The following is a 16,931-nucleotide window of genomic DNA, read 5'->3' as shown; positions in this document are numbered from 1 at the left end:
TGTTCCAACTGGCTTCTTTTTTCTACCCTTTTTTCTTTGTGGTAAAACATTTTTTGAAAACAGAATTACCATAAAAATTCTAGACGTCGATAATTTTTATTTATTTACACTTTGTTACATTTATTTATAAGAAAACATAAATATTACAAGGAACGCTAGCAATGAAATAATCTATAATAAAATATAATGGATAAACGGCAGGAATCACCAAATGTACAATTAGTAATATAATATTGTCGTCAGTGACGGTGACTGTGACCATATTGAGGTGTGTTACGTACCCGATATGGCACTATTATTTTTATATATAAAATACTGCTTAGACTTTTTTTTTAACATTTTTAACCTTATAGAAGGTTACTAGAAACCTAATAGGTTCTTTTAAAGAACCTTCGATCAAACGATATCACACCTATTCTTCAGAGGTAGTTTAAGATAAATAAATTGTATTTTGGTTCCTTAAATGCACAAATAAAGAAAATTGAGGGATACAGAACCAAATAAATCACTAGACCGGAGTCAAATCGATGTAAGTATACGTTATGTTTTCCTTATACTTTTTCGAGATAAAAATAGCGGTGCAAAACCATAAACCTTCTATCTATTTATAAACCAAGAAAACTTGCATTTTGAAAAGGGATGACCATGATATATAATAGGAGGGATATAGTATTTTAAACCTTTATAATATTAACTCGTTAAAAATAGTATTAGAAGATATTTTTATTCGTCAACAGGTCATAATCCTAAATCTTTAATTACTTTAATTTACTTTAATTTATCTACTTGTAATATTTAATTGTCGAATACCGAAATTTGAATAAAGAACAACTAAAAGACAATCAGACATTCTATATTTGAATAAGGAAAACACCTTATGTCACCTCGCGATGGCTAGGAAATTGTCGTCGACTTTCCTAATGCAGCTGGAAGAAAGTACTTTTACTGAGAGACGCACGCCGTGACACAGTTTCCACGAGACTAGTAGTTCTACGGAGCTTTTCACCGCGAATCTAACTTTAAACCAGTCGGGAAATATACGGGATCGCGAACCACCGGATAAACGTTTAATATTGTAGAATATTTTATGGATTATTTCCGCTTAAAGTAACACGTTATTTGACGTACAGAAACGAATGTATAGCAAACAATGTTAACTGATTTTTTTGTGGTAAGGATGAACCTTACCCCATGTCGTTATAAGTCGTATATCACTTGTAATATTAAGGACAATAAATATTCTCAAATAAATTAATATCAATGGAGTTTCTTGACTCGTAGTGTACCACATAGTTGACCTCTCCTGGAAATTTGGTGTTGGTCTTCATACATGCACAAATTCATTCAAAAGAGTAGCTTGCGACTATCCGATAATTTGACTTATGACTATGTTTAAGACACATCTTTAATAGACGATATTCTGATGTATATAATATTATAAGATTTGTATCTTAAATTTTAACATAAAAATCTTTTCAAACAACAGAAAACAGGTATTTCATACATTGAAAGTTGTATTATAAGCATTATCTAGTTAAATAATGTTTATTTAAATATTCCAAATTACTATAGCTAACTTCAGGGCGCCGGTTTTTGCGACAGTGTGCGCGCGCATCGTAAATGTTTACTCTCATCATTTTTCCCTTACGCGCTAAAGAAGTATGACTTCAAAAATCAACTGATCTTTATAAATTATAAAGTATTTAAGACGCCTCTATAGCTTACACGTGGCCTATGATTCCAAGGTTCCCTGCCTGACCTTGACGACACAATATAATACATATAAGATTTCTTAAGGCAAGTCTGACGTTTCCCGAACCCAATAATTAATCCACAATCTGAGATCAGACCGTGACAGTTGATCGATCTCTTATCTACATTCCAATAACGAAACGAAGACAATCCAATTTTGACGACGGATAGAATGCAATCTCTTCGCTCTTTACACTCATATTTGATAATCAATATAAACCAAATAAGGTAAATAAAACCGTAAAAATTACATTTAAATTTACATGTCTATTGTCTATGTTTAAATGTAAAATTGATTATTGGCACAGTTTCATCAATATTTGGTCTAAAATATATATCTCAGATATAAAAAAAATGGATTGAGGTTTGGGCGTAAATAAAACGGACAGAGATGTGTATACTGTATATCCTATACTTTTGGTCAAAAGATGATTAAGGATAATTTTGTTACTATTAGTTGTATAAAAAATGGGAAGTCTTCCTCTTTCATTCTAGACATAGAAGGGCATACGTCGTACTAAAATCGGTTTAAACAGTTGCGATACGGCTGTTCAGAGAAATGTATGACTCAGTACCAGCTGATGACTATTGTCCTTAAGGCTACCTACGATCTATTTATACATGAAACAAGTTATACGCAGCTTGCGCTATTTAGTACGTCAATTTTATTAAGAGTGTACTTTATTTTAAGTGGGTTTTGATCGTGGTACTTTACGGGGAATTAAAAACTTCCCTAGTTGTTTGGAGTCTCCAAAATGGGTTTTTGGTAAATTATTTCATAGGGAATATAATCTGTGAGTCATGCGCTATATGAACATATCTGTCAACTATGTGAGCCTAATTAGTGCACACTTTTGTCTCATTCCGTCAGGCTGTGAATAAAAGAGATATCCAAGGAAGTTTTTAACCACACAGATAGTTTTTTTATGTTACCATTTATTCAAGAACCTCTAATGCCGAAGAATTATATTGATGAGCCTTTTATGTTTCAAAATTTTCACTAATGAATTTTACGATAAAATAACATGTAATCATAATAAATATTTGTTTATCCACATCTTATTAATATACATTTAACAAAAAAAGATCAACTTCAACACATTTCTAGCCATCGTCATCCAATTTCTTTCAGCAAACCTCTCAACCCCGTCGGCCCATTACTCTATTATCCCTCTTAGGTCTTTAGGTCTACCCTTTTGTACCAGTGCATTCGGTTACATAAGAAAAGCAATTTCTCATCTATTCTATTCAATTGCTAGGAGTTCCAAATACCGTTAAAAAATAGAAGCGCGATTCTACTTTAAAAAACACAAATTTCATATACAAAATATTAATTTACAAGTATCACATGCACTGTACATTGAATACTTAATAATAAAGATATAAATTATATTCCCGCAACAAGTTCTCAGAATGGTCTCACGTTTCCTTGACTTCCCATGCACCTGCTGTATTCGGTCGTCTTTTAATTGTGAACGAATGTACCTATCAATTATCATGACAGCATCTGTGCGTTCACAGCGGATAGGAAAATTTTAAAAATGGAACGCCTAAATAAACTGCTTATTATTAAACGGAAACTGAACGTAAAAACGGTAAGCAGCATTAACAAATAAATTACTCAAAATATAATTTAATAATATAGCTATCAAATCAATTCTTCACACATGAATCTCTTAATCGCTTTGGGAGCTATGCAATGAGGTGCCCATTGACAGGGCTAAAAACGCCGAAAGCGGAAGTGGGTCGGCCATAAGCTGCGGAAAGATTCATGTCATATTGCCAAACTAGTCCTGGAATTCTCAAGGCAATATGATGTGGCCAAAGCAGACCTGCCAACGAAGCATCACATTAGAGGTAAAGGAAGCGGAAATGACGTGGAGTGAAATTATGACCGTTCTGGCTGGTTTTCTATATTTTATATCCTCTACCCCACCTGGGCAATTTAATCTTAATATGTGTAGCTTTACCGGGAAAAGGTAGTAACTAAAATCTAAGACTATTTGTACAGAATTTTATATTACTCTTGTGCATAGACAACGAGATCTGGCCTCTGAATTCTATATCTGATTCATGCAAGGCAAGTAGGTGATCAGCCTCCTGCGTTTGCCATGTCGAAGTCCATTAGTTCACAGCCGGGGATAAAACCTACAACCTCAGCAATGAGGGCCGACGGCTGAAACCACTATGCCAACACCGCTTGTAATCATAACAACCATATAACAGTACATCTATAATAGTATTTTTAGATGCAACCTTCACTAACATTAAGGTAAATATTACTAGAGATTTTTAAGAGCGCCCTTTTTAATGGTTTCTTTTCACACGATGAATGAAAAGACCTCTTCACAATCACAAGTCATTACGAATTGAATGGAGAGACCTCAATTCCGTCGCTTAGGTTAAATTAAATTCTAAATAAAACCTCTTTCGTAATGATGTTAGGGTAAATGTGGGTAAGAGATTATTATGCATGTTTTTTGTCATGGTCTCTAAGTTTGAAATGAAAGCGTTTTTAAACTTCAGTTTTGAATTTGGAAGACTGTTCTACAAAATTTATTTTATTTATGACGAGATTAAAACCAGCTTATTTAAAACCGCGTATGTGATTTTAATGCCAAGTAAAAGAATTCAAAAAAGGAACAAATTTTCCTGTTTACAATGAGTCTGATACAAGATGTAGAGATAATTACTTAGATTATATCAGTCCAATACTGTTTTCACTCAAATGACGTTTATTAGTATTACAATATATATATACTTTTAAAAAAAAGTTCTTCTTATGGAGGACCTTAATAGTTCGGAGTCAAGACTTATCGTCAAATCTTACCATAAGACGATCGTATTTATGGATAACGAAGATATAAGAGAGAAACGCATTTAAAAGTACACATTGAATGCTTAAACAAGGGATACAAAGTAATAGCCAGAAACCAAAACTTTTTATGGCGATATGAATGTTTGAAAATATGTATGAATATTCAAAATAATGTATATCATTATTTTAAATTAAAAAAACATTTTTCGGATCGAGTAGTCGGCATACAGCACATTGGGTGCCGAATACTCGGCAATGGTTTAAAAAAATAAACGGGATGATCGCACGGATCCGAGTGGGCAGCACCGAGAGAAGAGCTCTTAAAACAGGCCACAATAGAACTTTCTCTCTTGAATCATAAAAACTAATTTAAATTTGCATTAAAATTTTTCTATGAGAATCGAGTCGAATAATTAAAAAAAAAACTACTCACGCAATTTACGCTATGACGTTTGCCATAGCGATAATGAATGTAAAGGTCATGCTGTTACTCGATGTCGCTTTGACCTTGCTCCAGATCACCCGCCCTTGTTCTATCAACTACTGTTTTTATCTCGTATCTATGCATTAGTTTCAATAGCTGGCCCACAGCGCTTAATTGTGTTTAATAAGACCCTTTTTATTTATACTCTGTATACCCTTAGGCATGTGGTAAGGTGTCATAAGGCTGTGGTCATCATGCCACTCGCAAAAGCTGGCCACTGGCCCACAGCCTTTCAAAGTAACGGTTCCCATGGGAATTAGGTAGTTGAAAAGATTGTCTTACAATAAATTGAAGACATATAGGTTTGTTGTTTTTTTAGTAGCCAAACTTTTTGCATTCCAAAACAATTGTACAACAAATATGCGTTCGATGATGGCTTGCGTGTCCATCGCTCCATTCGAAAATAAAATAATGAACTTGTGAACTTGGTTTTGATACGCGTTTGAACCACGGCGCCCTCAAATGTATTGACTTTGAAATATGTTTTAATATGCGAAAGCTATCATAGCACCTGTTAATATCGATGAAAAAATGTTTTAAAACAAAAATAAATTTTTTTTAATTAAAATTGTATTGCGATAATTATGCACGTACTTCAGAAGGTTTTTCATAATTTCAAGTGATACCACTTGACATATCGCTGTTTTTAATAAGCGCAACGTGCTAAGAGGTTTTCCTATTCGGGTTGTTGATTTCTCTGATTGGTGTACAAACAATCTAGGTCAAAGTTTATTTGATAATATAGAAAATACTGCGAGGCAAAGGTGTCGCACATAAATAGCAAACAAAGAGCGTGTCTGTGAGTTTAATACCTTGTTGTCTTTAAATTCCTTGCCCTTTCATTGCGCGATAAAATTGTAATTAATTTTGTCTTTGATAATAAAAGAGGAAATGGAAGCAATGTTGGTCTAGCGGCTTGAGCTCGCACCTCTAAACCCTGGTCGTGTGTTCGAATCACAGTTGCACCAATGGTTTTTTTCACTACATTGAACACTTGCTTTAGGGATATATAAAAAATGTTGTGGCAGACACAGAAGCCTGATCACGGAACACGATTATTGAGAATATTACAAGAGAAACAAATAATATTCTCAATAATTTATCCTCAAAACACTTTTTTTTATTTTTTTGCAATGCTCAGAATATTTTATATGAGTCATTTAGTTGATAGGTATAACAATAAGTTTAGTCAATTAAATTATTTTGTATTCGTTCATAGGGTCATTCGGTCATCAAAAGAAATTATTTGTTAAAATAAAGTTTTACCTAAATACATATACTTCCTTTGAGAGATAAATTATGAAACTTCAAAACAGAATCCGTAAATAGATACCTTAACAAAGCATGTGACACATCAATTAAGACGCAAAAATGATACATAATCCCAGAAGAGGATAAAACAAATGATATAATAACGTTTGAAAGCGTCAGAGATCACTAAAGGAAAACTTTCATCATTGAAACGTGATCCCATACACGTGAATTTTCCAATGCTTTCTGCGATGCCCCCACTCCCCCCCCTACCCCGCGTGGTGTGAAAGCACTGCGGTCGAGCGCTCAGAAGTGTGTCACGCAGGTCGACGAACGCCGGCCTAGACCCACATAATACAATTGGGGCACAATCAGTGACAGTACAGAGCGCGTTGACCCCAACCGGTGAACATTTCACCGTGTTCTTACTCTTTCTCTCGACTATCACTTAGCAACGGCTTTTCCACTTTCGAAGTAGAGTTTGCTTTGGAATTTTTTTGTATTGTTTAGGTTGTGTTTAAATTAAGAATCGGGGAAAGTACGCGTATCGTGCCGTTTATAATTTCTCTCGGCCGCTTGCATGTTACTATCTGAACTATTTAACGGAACTGACATAAGAAACTGTCATTAAAATGTCGAATAAAACGTCTTTTCCCCGCTTGTTGCGTTAAAGGAGTCAAGACTTGTTTAATTGATCTCGAACAAACGATGTGCGTGCGCAGTTTGCTCATCGCTATGCGATGCGTGTAAACATAGAAAATAATGTCTACTTAGTTTATACCACGTTTCCGTTTCACTTTCAGATCAAGATTATTATATCTCTAAGAGTTGTTTACCGTTTTGTATAGTTATCAAATTGTTTAGGTTACTAATGAAATGCTTTATCCATATTATTTCTCGAAGTAATATTCAATATATAAGATTTTTATCGTATGTATAAAGATATTTGAAGCAGTTCAGACATTATTTTAATGTTAGAAACGCTCGTAATGAAAAGTGTTATTAGCTTATTTTCAAAACCTCTCTTCATTTCAAAGACTCTGCGGAAGTAAAGTTTAAAACGAGAATACAATTTTAACAATTTTTTATGTTAAGGAAATTCGACCTGAATATAGCATTAATAAAGATAATGGTCACGTATGTTAGATTTCAAACGAAATGTGTAAGCGCAAATGAAAAGAAAGTAAAAAGAAATGCAATAATAAAGTAGGCGATGCAGTGAAAAGTAAGTGAACGCAATTTATCACCCGTAGGAAGAGTGGTGTGGTCCAAAGAAAACTGCATTGATTCGGAGCGATTGTGTCTTATTGACGTTCCGCGGTGCATTCATTGCACTTTTTTCCTGCTTCACTTTCTTCTTATCTACACTTTCTAACCTCCATGGTGAAAAGTCTACGCTTTCTAACACAAGTGCAAGTTTTTCTGCTTGCCTTTCAATGAAAACGAGATGAGTATGAGTTCTCATTACGTATAAACTCCCGTAATACGAAGGGAATATTACATGTAAGATTCTTTGCTAAATAAAAGTGGTATTAGTTAAAAATTGCAAGGAGTATACTAAATTAGTAATAAGTGTATAAGTTTTACATCTGTTCGATGTCTGACTGAAGAACTACGTCCAATATACCAGATTTCTTTTGTTTTTTGTTATTTATACTTTTATTAAATTTATTTTGAGGATACAAATTTACACACAGATGAATGATTAAAATCAGATTTCGTTTCTCAAATACATTAAAAGCATGGACGTGTTTTAACTAAGTAGTACTTTGCCCATAAGTTCCGTCAGCTCTGTAACTGATATTGTACAAAAATATAATAATGGGAGAAATATCCCAGATGAAACTTAGATAATTTTCTTTTTGTATCGCAAAATTGCCAACAAATTTCGAAAGTTTATTTATAATATATACATTTGTTATCATCATTAAAAGCTATTTATATGATATAAGATATGTTGACGCCCTGAGAATAATGAACTCGCAAAAAGTATTTATTAATTAGTCTATTACAGATAAGTTTATACAAATTGTAATTTATTGTTGTTTACTTACCACAGTAGCACGTTTTTATTAAATTAATGATAGTATAAATGAAATCATTAAAATTATAATGAACTGAGTCTTCTTACTCGAAATATCACAACAAGATTTATTTCAATTACAAATAATGATTCACTAATCTTTTAATGAATAATTTTTTAGTTTTATATATCTGCTGGATAAATATAGGTCAATCGTCAACATTTTTAAGGTACTATAATATTTTTTAATTATAAAATCGGGTAAGAGTTACTTTAAGTCATACCGCCGAGCGGGAGTGCGTTGCCGGCCTGTCATGAGCATTGTTATATTATATTAACTATTCCACTTATTTCTCAGACAGTACTATAACATAAAAAAAAATCGGGCAAGAGTTATTTTGAGTGAAACCATCTTTGCCCATGAACACTCTCAATAACAGTGGGCTCGCAAGTGCGTTGCCGTCTTCATGAGCATTGCATTGTTATATAATATCAATTATTCCAGTGATTTTTCAATGTCTTTAAGTAGTTGTTACATTGTATGAAAAACCAACATAATGTATTTATTTCGTTAGTCAACACAAATGCATCTAACATTGTACAGAATTTGGGTCATCGCCTTCTATAGAGGTTTGCTCTGGAAATCTGCATAGACGGATGTTGAAGTTATTAGATATAGTAAATTTCTCCTTTGGTGAAACTTTCATAGTGAAGTGTGTCAAGTCGAGTGGTCGTGCACCCACGGAAATGGGTCTACATAATGCCATAGTCTTTTGTCTATGTAGGCCATCATACGCGGGATAACTTTATGCAAAGTAATCACTTCCGGTTAACCGTTGTATTTACTATGAATAATAGGGTTCGAATTTCAAATGTCTACAGTTCTTTGTATACCTTTGTATATGACTCATTAGTACTAATTAGTAGATATGAATCAACGTTGCAATCTATAAATTTAATATAGTTGTTTTATTTGAACGCGACGTTTTTTTTTATATCCATTAAATAAATGGAAAATAGCATTTATAATTCTTAACGTAACCAGTTAAATTTTTACTGCGTAAGTTAATAAATATGAGTAACTAAATTAATATACATATACATATATATGATATACTAGTGACAGTAAAATTACATAGGTATAATTTAATGATTCAAATATAAATATACAAGACACAAATGCGGCCCATTTCTGCTGGAATCTATGTCTATAGGTCATCACTTAAAAAGCACTTTGAGTGGAATTTTTGGTAATTAATACGATATTTGGAGACCACGACCCGCACAACATACATCGTTGCGCCGCTGCTGCTGCGTTAACCTACTTGAGGTGCATTGATCTCTTTGTTTGTAAACATGGCGTCGCCGCCTTCTCCAATATGAAACTTGAGTTAACTTTCTTACCTACAACGTTCAAGATACGAGATTGGGAGGCCAAAGAATGTTTTGGCTATGACATAGAGAGAGTAAAGGTGTTTTCCAATTAATTCTGTGTCCATTAAATTTATTGGGAGTAGGTTTGTTATACATATGTTGCTGCACTAGTGTATTATAGCTATAGTTATTTCGACTATGTATTTGCGTGTTCCCACGAATGTAAGTATGTCCTACTTCACCATGCCTCCTGCTGATAGAGGACAAATCTTTGTTTTTAATTTATTTTATTATTATTATTTTACTTAAGATGTCATGTGTAATTGTTGCAGCTCTTTACAAACATTGTGTAAAACAAAATACATGGCCATTAACAGATTGCCAGTTCTTCTCTCCCGTTCAATGCCCTTGATTTGGAAACTGGAAGTAAATGTAAAATTAGAAGCATTTAAAGTCCTTTTTGAGTTTCATAAGTCACAGACGATTGACAGTAGATTTTGTTACGTAAATGAATAAATAATTTAATTTGTTTGGATACAAAGCTTTTTGTGCCTTTGCATATTTACATATGCAGCAGTGGGTTTGTTTGCCATCCATAAGTGCGAATTAACCTGGGTGCACTGTATTGAGTTAAAAGAGGGAGAAGATCGGAGTGTCTAGATAACATATCTGGCCCATATATCGCTGGGAATATGCCATGGAAGGCGAACCAACTAGCCGATTGGCAACTGCGAACGAAACTCCAAGGTAGCGTTCTCACTTTGGGTCGTTGTGCCAGCGGTGTGAGTAAATTGAATTGTTAATAATAGTTAATAATTTAACCAGTTACCAACCGGTAGTGGAATTTAATAAAATATATTTAAACGTAGCCATTTTCGTACATTACAAAACGTATGCAAATTGTTCAACTGTCATATGATAATTATATTTTTACTTTGTTTTTAATCCATTTGTTTCTCTCCGGGCGATCACCTTTTAATATATTTGTGTATATTTAAAATGACAATCTAAAGGTTACTGTCATATAATCTTTACTTTATATGAATAAATAGTGCGACCAGTATTACATTTATTGTACATAGCCGAAACAATAAACATACAATAATATTCATCCAATGGACTTATAGGGATATTAAGTAAGCTTCCGAGTTCATAAGTATGTTTCTATACGCATAAAACTATTAAATTTTGTATCTTATATCTGGAAAAAGAAAGAAAAGGTTTAAAGAAAATGGGCCGGTCATATGGCCCGCATTTGTGATGGCAGACGGGTCAAGACCCTTACTTGGAATGGCCCAGTGGCAAGAAGAAAGAGAGGGCGCCCACCAGAAACTTGGGAAGGTGGAGTAAAAGGGAAAGAGGGGCAGAATTGGAAAATTATCGTGAGAAATAAAAACAAATGGAAGAATTTGGAGGAGGTCTTCACTCCTATTCATTCTATTGGACAACGTATGTCAGGCACTGATCTAGAACTTGCCTTGCCAAGGGAAATTATCAAGAAATAATCGAAAAAGTATTTTTATCAGTTAAATTTGACTTGGTACGCTCTTATAAATAACAATTTATTTTTGCCACGGAAACTATCGGGGAATGCTTAAAATATAATCAAATAACGTTTAAGCGTACGTTTAAACTTTAAATTTATAAAAGAATATCTCAATAAAGTATCAAAATTATGAGCTTTTAGCTGAAAGAAAAAAAGTGACGCCAGCCTTGATATTGATGTGAGTTTTGTCACCTCGCCTCGGTTTGAAACAAATGTCAATAAGCGTGCTATTCATTGCGCTGTTGACTTTCATTGATTGTCTGTTTTTAAGAACCAAATGCAAATGGATGGAAAATTTTCAAAAGTTTCAACATTTGTATTTTTATTTTGTTGTCTACACATACAATGTATGCGATAACGTCATCTCCGATTTGAGGAATGTATGTTTTAAATAGCTAATTATATATATCAGTACTAGGTGCATCACGGCTAGATTACAAGGCTAACAAACTGTTTGTTTTGTACAACCTAGGCCGTGATTACTTGGCTACAGAAAATTAAGGAAGATGTTTTTTATGCATAGTATACGAAACAAGATCTCTGCGTGATGTGTTTCTTAATGTTTAAACTCCTTAGTAAGTAAAGGAACTGTAGTGTGAATAACATAACAGTGTGTATATGTATGTAGTAGAATAGGAAATTTTGGACAGTTAATTTATAATAAATAAAAAGCAGGTAAAATAATCTACATCAAAGAAATGTTACTAATACATGGTGTATGATTTTGTGAGTTTAGAAAATAATTTTAAGTGTTGTCTGCGCCATTATCAGATTACGAAATCTCAAAAAAATTAAAAGAATATTTTTTTTACTTGTAATTTATATTTACGCTATAATAAAAAGGGAATAAAAATTCTGGTTTTTTATTATAATTATAGAGTAATTTCTTTTATATACTACTTATTTTATATTAGACAAGTTTATTCACATGAAATAAAGTAAAAATAAACAAGTTTTGATACTTCTAAGGTTATTTCAGTTTGGGAGTCACTCGTGCGTGTGAACAACATACGAGATTTGACCCTAATTCGTGCATACCATCTATGGCTACCCATAATTATAATTTAAAATATAATATTTAATATACTCGAAACTAATTATTTAAAATAATATTCTCAGCACATGACTCGGCCACATTTTGCGCGGGAGAAAGTTTGCGCAAGTGGCTTTAGTAGATATAACTAAAAATGACTTCTGCGCATCTTATGACATTAAGCATCTTAATGTCACGAGACTGACATATCGTGATCGTGACAGACAATACATGTTTTACATATTTCGGACTATCCATTAAGTATATCATTAATAAAAGATACAATAGATCATAGAGTATTTTATCATAAATAATATTGTTTTTATTTTTTGTTAATCAATTGTCATACCACCATAATTGTCTTGAAACGTTCACAACGTCGTGTAAACATTGCAATAAATGTATGTTAAATTAAAAAAAGTAGTAGTACATATTAGGAATAATATAAATAATTACCTGATTCTGAGCAATTGGCCTAGTTAGTGGCTTAAGCGTGCGACTCTCATCCTGAGGTCGTAGGTTTGATCTTCGACTGTGAAATAATAGACTTTCTGTGCGCATTTAACACTCGCTCGTACATGAAGTTAAACCTCATGAGGAAACCGGCATGGTTTAGACCCAAAAGTTGGAACAGATACAGAAATCTGAGGCCCAGGCTTAAATGTTTGTAGCGCCATTGGTATATATAATTTATTCTAAGTTTATCAAAATTATTAAAATAATATCTTAATTATTTGAAAATGTTCCTACTAATATTTAGTACATTTTAAATAATACCAAAAATTTGCCTTTTTTTTGAAAAAAAAGGCCAAAGCTTTGACCTTTCTTTTATTTAAAATTCGAAATTGAAAACGCAGGTTAATGTTTAAATTAAATGTACTTTAAACGCATTCTAAATTTGAAAAATTAAAATACCTTATCCCTTCACTTGTCAAAGTTCAATGAACCGGTAGGAATTCTGTGCTATCTACACTTACAGTAATTTAATTTAAGATTTCCTTTGGTCATATTTAATACAATGCCTACTATTGATAGTATCGATAATTAATTACTAAATAGAAATATACCTTAACTCCTATTGGGCCACGCGTTGATTGCACAGACAAAGTAATTTAATAAGAGACCTCGGAGAGATCAGAGGTATCAGAGGTAAAAGGACTGCAAGACACTTGCCAGCCCACTGGCAATGTAAGTGTAAGGCGACGGTATGACTTACCATCAGATGGGCCTCCTGGTGGTTACCCATAACCAATATGTCTCCAGAAATGTGTATCTCATATCCCTATATCAAAAACCACTCAATTTAATTACAAATTTAATTTTTTTTGTCTAAGTGTAAACACCTACATTAAAATACCTGTTTCAAAAGAATCGGAAAGTGTAGAAAAAAATCGAATATAATTCATTAAAAAAAATGCAAGTTCACTTACGAAATCAGATGTTCATGAAAACCTAAATTATAGTTAAATATTATCCAATTTGTACACAATTATATACTCTCGTTCTGTTTAGTTGGTTCAAATATGTCTACGATGGCTAGTCGTATTATTAATGAGAATTTCGACATCCATTATTCAAAATAAATTATTTCATCTTCACACGAAAAAAAAACTCAAACCAACTCATTTAGATATTAAATGAATATATAAATACTCTTGGTATCTTAAAGAACTTAATAATAAATTTAAATATAGAACAATGACTCATAATTTATGCCGGGAACTTTCTCGAAATTGTGCAACACCTGCAAGGGTTGAGGGTAAAAACCTCGAATGCATTGACCCAACGACGTTTTTCACGCAAACTAAAAATAAACGAAGGAAGCGCATAGGATTCAGACATTCCAGAACATAATGTTTAAAAAAGGAAATAAACGTAGGTATCTAAGTCGTTCGTTGGCCCTAGAGTGGACGACCGAAGCCTCTTCGTTGGCCTTTGGCTTGTACTCTCATACTCTCTCGAAAGTACCAACGACTTTTTATTACGCTTCTAGTATGTCTAAAGCTTTGAGACTTGAGACTTTGAGGTTTACAATTCTAATTACGATGCATTAATTAAATTATTTTATTGTATAATCAAACATTTTTTTGAATTGAAAAGTTATTCGTATACATCATATCGCCAGATGTAGCCGTCAATTTGTAAAAAATCCTGGGTACGATTCTCTGCAAAAAGGCATCTTTTCAGGCCTACCAGAGTACAGATATCTAAAAACTATAACATAGTCTGCAGATTGTTCACTACATGTTTCAAATTCCCTTGTTTTTCAAAATTAAGTACTATTCTAAAGTAACGTCGCCAAAACCTTAATGCTAGGAAAAAAAATATTCGTAATAAATAAGAAAACTATAAGTTATATTTACAAATTCTACAGTTAAAGAAAAAACACTTTTTTAACGGATTTACAGCGTGCGTGGTCAATCAGGACCACGCACGCTGTAAAGCACGCAAACCTCGGTTAAATTTAAAATTATGTTTAAATTATTATAAGTTTAGTAGTTAGTGTAATATTAAATACAATAATACATAACTTCAATCCGTTAAAAATGTGTTTTTCTTTTAATGTGTAAAAGTTATGTTAATAAAAGACAATCCTTCAGTTGTTTTAAGTCGTTTAAAATAGGATTCAATGTTTGTATGACTCATCCATACAACATCTTTTTTTAGAAAGTAAAGGAATGTCATAATACTCTGTGCAGTGTAGTTCAGTAACCATTTAAGGTCCCTTTTGTCCGGGCATCCACCCCGCACTAGCCTTGCAGTGTGTCAGTAACACCAGAAGTGTAACTGTATTTTAGTTGAATGAGTCACTATAAATATAAAACTTTCTATATAAAATATATTGTTTTTATTTATTAATTTTTTATAAATTAATTATCGATATACCTATAATCTTAACGTGTAGTTAAAATTAAATGTGTTCATCGCTTACATGCATCAACTCTCAAAATATATGTATTTAATCCCGAGTGTTATATCCCCGAAGTATTCTTCTTATTAGTGTCAAAGTATGGCTTTATTTAGCCATATATAGACACTAATTTTATAAGCACAGCCATCATTTACTTGGCTATCAAGAAAAAAATATCAACAAAAGATAAGAAAATCTTAAGCCAAGCTAAAGCCATTTAATATAAAAGGAATATAAGTAAATTGAACATTTAAACAACGAAAAAATGATGAAATTAAGTTAATAGTTTGTTTAACAGGTTGTGATTTATATCATGTAATTAATGAAGGATAATTTTAGCGTATTTAACTACATTGTAATGACCAGTTTAATGTCAGCAATCGCTCAAACAGTTTTAACATTTTAAATTTTTTTCAGTTAAATTTCAATATCGCCGGTATGTTATTTTTTTCACACTTATAATTTAATATCAGCACTGCGGACCAGCTCCATGCAACTTCCTCGTCTAGTGGCCCACAATAACGCAGCACACAACTCCCGAGGTGATATTTTGTATCGAAGAAGTCGATACAATTATGTATATTCATGAGAAAACAAAAGAGTTTCAATCAAGTCCATATAACTCTTAAGTTTATGGTCAAAGTCTATGACATGGTTAGGTCCATGATTAGCCACGGTGTGCGTTGACATTTGTGTCGTAAATAATGGTTTTTGACGGCAAAAGCACGTGGATGGGCTTATAAGCATCGTGTTTTGGTAGATTAAACCGTACCTTGAAAGGCACGATCTCTGCGAAGAAACTATGTCGAAAAACTTGCTTGTGGCTTTATGTTTATCGTAAATAGACGAGTGATAGACAAGTGACATAAAAAAAGAGTTTACTAAACAAACATAATTTCAGAGAGAACAGACAGACAGAATTTAGTCTGTGATGTATTTTTAACTTGTAATAATCTGTGCATGGTAATAACTCCCGAATCCCACTCGCAATATTCAGAAATAAAATTATTTGTAAGTTAAAAATGAAAGTACCAAAAATCGACAACATTTGCTCAATTCAATGTTTTTGTGAGCAATATTTTAAGTTATTATTGGTTCGATAACAGCTCGGACGCTGACCGACCTTCACACTTCACGTTGGCTGCGCCTGCGACTGCATGACCTCGTACGTCTCAAGCTGACCAGCTAACACAACTATAAACGTCTTAATACATGACTTAAATACAAATCACTGATTTAAGTTCCCCATATACTTGTAACCTAATAAATTTACCAAATGCATGAAGCTCACTATTAGAAATCACACACAGAAAATGTTGTCTTTCTTAAGTAACAGAGGTGTATAAATTATTATTTTAACATCTTAATACTAAGCATATTATATTTGTCTTTACAACCTTTCCTTTAAATATATTAAATAGCTATCATATTTAAAAAGTAAATATATATATTATTTTATAAAACTTAAGATGCACATCGTAAGCGTATTCGAAATTAAATAGAAGCAAGAACACACATAGTTCGAATAGAAATACTTGCACAGATAAATTTGTATAAACTGTTTGGTACGTCAATACTCTGGAGTAACAGAGATGACATTGACAGCTGACAGCATCATATATAATGCTATATCTACTGGTTATGTAACAAGCTGGTTTATGACAATTATGTTTAGCATAAATTTTTCAAAAAAATAAATAATAGAATAAATTAATGTAAAATAAAAATATTACTCTTCC

The sequence above is a fragment of the Pieris rapae genome, chromosome 7 (genome assembly GCF_905147795.1).
Source record: "Pieris rapae chromosome 7, ilPieRapa1.1, whole genome shotgun sequence".
Lineage (NCBI taxonomy): Eukaryota > Metazoa > Arthropoda > Insecta > Lepidoptera > Pieridae > Pieris > Pieris rapae.
This window is presented reverse-complemented; position numbering follows the sequence as displayed.